Source organism: Cynocephalus volans, chromosome X (genome assembly GCF_027409185.1).
Source record: "Cynocephalus volans isolate mCynVol1 chromosome X, mCynVol1.pri, whole genome shotgun sequence".
In the NCBI taxonomy this organism is placed as follows: domain Eukaryota; kingdom Metazoa; phylum Chordata; class Mammalia; order Dermoptera; family Cynocephalidae; genus Cynocephalus; species Cynocephalus volans.
Genome location: NC_084478.1, coordinates 36,785,816 through 36,790,310, shown reverse-complemented (window position 1 = coordinate 36,790,310; position 4,495 = coordinate 36,785,816).

Genomic DNA, 4,495 nt, shown 5'->3' with positions numbered 1-4,495 from the left:
GACCTCAAGTTTCATTCTGTTTTTAAGGATATTCCATTCTGTTATCAAATGAGTCATGGTATGTCTACAGTCAGTTTTGATGGTCTATAATTTGAATATTTAGTTTTCAGTTTTGGAATTGGAAATTTGAAACTTTTTAAAATTGTAGGATTCAATTTGTTTGTTATTTTGGGCAGTTATGATTCTCAGAAAGAAAAATCAACTGCCAGCTAGTTCAGTTAGTTAGAGTACAGCCTTGTAGCACCAAAGTCAAGGGTTCAGATCCTAGAACCAGCCAGCTTCAAAAAAAAAAAAAAAAAAAAAAAAAATGAAAAAAAGAAAAAATATTTGAAGAAAGATTTCTTAAAGTAAAACGTGACATGATACTAAATCACCAAATCACCATTTTCTGTAAAGGAATGTGGTAAAGCCTTTTTCTTCCATTTAGCTCACATAAAAGGGAAGTTTCAAAATATACTCTTCTTCAACTATTATCTAGCTATATTTTGAAGAGTTTAACTGTGCCAGGAATCTATTTTCCTTTAGACAAAAACATATAATGTACTTAATATTTTAATTAAGTCTCTCATAAATCAATTATTTGTAAAAATCTTCCTTATTTTAGAATAAGAATTGTACTTAGCATTTCTTAATTTAATCTATATTGAATTTTCGACAAAATATTATGGTGGTGCCTGGAAAAAATCCCATTGATAATAAATTCCCAACTTTAAAAATAGTTTAATGGTTAATAATTAAACTTTAGATATATAAACAACCGCCTTCATGAAAATGAATATGACAAAAAGAAGAAAAAAGATAGCTATTCTTACATAAAACATTATTCTAAATTATCCAAAGGTGTTATAAATATTCTATAGAGAGTGATTACATTGTTTTTGATGACAATTTTACTTCTTTTGGTGTGATATTGCCTTCAAGAGCTTTTATGTTATATTGAATCAGGTAATTCCCTTCCAGGATGAAAACATTTTCCCACCATTACATTCTTCATCTGTAGGAAATTTAATCAAAATGAGACATGGTATGAGAATAATCCAGTGGAAGGATGTTCAGTCACAGAGCCAACTATATATTCTGAGAACAAAAATCATGTGCTAGATAACTCAGAACTATAATTTTATTAGGTGTACATATTTCTACTGTCTACTTAAGCAATTCTAAAACAAATCATTTCAGTGCCTTAGAATTCACTTATAAAGTTATAAGTTCTGTTTCAGCTCTCACATTTAAAGAGCTTAGAAGTTGTCACTCATGTCCTTAAAACAAGAAAAATCTGGTTACTTTACCTCTATGGTCTTTCTCTCTAAAACCAATCATGCTTTATTATGTGAAAAACATAAGACAAACCCTAATTAAAGGGAATTCTATAAAATGCCTGGCCAGTGCTCCTCAAAACTCTCAAAGCCATCATAAACAAGAAAAATCTGAGAAACTGTCATAGCCAAGAGGAAGCTAAGGAGATAAGATGACTAAATATAACATGGTATCCCAGATGGGATTCTGGAACAGAAAAAGAAAAAAAATAGGACATTAGTGAAAATAAAGGAATTCTGAATAGAGTATGGACTTTAGTTAATAATAATATATCAGTATTGGTTCATGAATTGTGAAAAATGCATCATACTAATGTAAGATGCTAGTAATAGGGAAAACAGGATGTGGGTAATATGGGAACTCTTTTTATTATATTTGCATTTTTCTGTAAATCTAAAATTATTTTTAGATTAAAAACTTATTTTAAACAGTATGATTACATAAGTAGACATAATTAAAGAAAAAAATCTCTATTTTTGTTTTAAATTATAATTTTAAGTGTAACATTTGAGTCATATATCAAAATGCCATCACAACACTAAGATCAGAAAATTCTGCTCTTCTATCACGTTTTTCATGTGGAAACGATGAATACTACTTCAGTTCAAAATATCCACAAATAATCCTGAAAAATAACCTCTGCTGTTAATACTTAACTGAATTTCATTTGACTAAGGAAGAAGACAGGAAAATTACTTTCCTTTACATGAAACCTGCTAGGGAATCTTTAGCATTAAAACTGCCTACTCTACTTCTAAGCTAAAAACCATTCCTTTTTCACAGATATACAAATGAGAGGGAAGCCTTTTCACCTATGCTTTTATCTTCTGAACCACATTTCATTTGAATCATCAATGACCACTTTTATCCTAGGTTTAAATATCTAAAATAGGTATTTATTTCCAATACATATTTAAACAAATGTAAATTTTTCATGGTTATCATTTCTGAAAAGTCACTCCAATCAAGCCTAAATCCCTATTGAATTTTTTAGGTAACTTTGAGCAAATTTGTAAAATGTCAATGTTCATGGGTTTTACTTCTTGGTGCCATTTACATAATAAGATAAAAATCATTTTAATGTTTATAACTAGCCAGTTTAAGCTACAAAGTAGAAAAGAATCTTGGAGAATATAAAGTCAATCTAGAAAAAAAATAGAAAATAAAATGCTAGCAGTACTAAGAGGGAAATTTATCTCAATAAATGCTTATTTCAGAAGGATGGAAAGATGTCAAGTAAACAACCTAACACTTAAGAAACAAGAACAACCCAACTCCAAAGTTAATAGACAGAAATAATTAAGACCAGAGCAGAACTAAATGAAATAGAAAGCCAAAAAGTAATACAGAAGATCAATGAAACAAAAAGTTGTTTTTTCAAGAAGAAAAATAAAATAGACAAGACATTTGGTAGGCTAACTAAAAATAAAAAAGAAGAGAGAAGACACAGATAACAAAAATTAGAAATGAAAAAGGAGACATTACAACTGATACCTGGGAAATAAAAAGAATCCTTAGAAACTATTATAAACAACTATATGCCAACAAATTTGAAAACCTATAAGAAAAGGATAAATTTCTGGACATACACAAACTACCAAGACTGAACCAATAAGACACAGAAAACCTGAATAAACAAATAACAATCAAAGAGAATGAAGCTGTAATCAGTAGTCTCCCAACAAAGAAAAGCCCAAGACTGGATGGCTTCACTGCAGAATTCTACCAAACTTTTAAGGAAAATTAATACCAATTCTCTACAAACTATCCCAAAAAGTTGAAACAGAGGCCACTCTCCCTAACTCATTCTATGAGGCAAACATTACCCTGATACCAAAACAAGACAGATAGCAACAAAAAAAGAAAATTACAGGCCAATATCTTTGATGAATATAGATGCAAAAAGTCCTCAATAAAATATTATCTAATAGAATACAGCAACACATCCATAAAATTATACACTATGATCAAGTGGGATTCATCTAAGGGATGCAAGGATGGTTCAACATAAGCAAGTCAATAAATTTGAAACACTACAGCAACAAAATCAAAGACAAAAAACATGATTGTCTCAATAGACACTGAAAAAGCATTTGACAAAGTTCAACATCCTTTTGTGTTAAACACTCTCAACAAATTAGTTATAGAAGGAAAGTATCTCAACACAATTTAAGGAATATATGACAGACCCATGGTCAATATCATCATGAATATCATTAAGAACAGGAACAAGACAAGGATGCCCACTCTCACTACTCATATTCAACATAGTATTGGAAGTACTAGCCAGAGCAATCAGGAAAGAGAAAGAAATAAAGGGCATCCAGATTGGAAAAGATTAAGTCAAATTGTCCCTGTTTGCAAATGACATAATCCTATATTTAGAACAGCCTAATGACTCGACAAAAAAAAAAAAACTATTAGAGTTGATAAATGATTTCAGCAAAGTAGCAGGATACAAAATCAACATGCAAAAATCAGTAGCATTTTTGAACTTCGACAATGAACAAGCAGAAAAAGAAATCAAGAAAGCTATTCCAAACATCTCCCTGGACACATGGTAACAGTTGTAGTGTATTTCATTGGCATAAAATCCAATAACTGAAACAGCAACAAATGAGACCCTTTGGGAAAATTTATTATTAATATTAAAATAAACCACAGTGTCAGCCAAGGTGAGCCAAGACATGCATTGCACCAGGGCTCAGTCTTAGACCCTGGAGGGAAGGGACCACAGCCACAGCAGCTGCCCAGGTGAGCTGAGACCCACATGGCACTTGGGGCTCAGTCTAAGGGCCCTGGCGGGAAGCACCCACAGCCGAAGTAGCCACTGAGGTAAGCCAAGACCAGTGCAGCACCAGGGGCTCAGTCCAAGCACATACAGCTGCAGCAGCTGCTGAGGTGAGCCAAGAAACACACAGCACTGAAGGTTCAGTCTAAGGCCCCAGAGCTCTGATCACATAGGCCCAGCAGGTGAAGAGGTGAGCTGAGACTTGTACATTACAGGGGCCTCAGTCTAGGACCACGGTTCCTTGAACAGGAGCCAAGGTGATATAATATAGCCACTGCCATACCTACTGTCACTGCAAGAACAGTTCACCACCACAGTGGCAGCCAGAGCCACTCTAAATGCATCCTGCTGCTCACTCAATTACATTGATATAAGAAGAGTCACCAG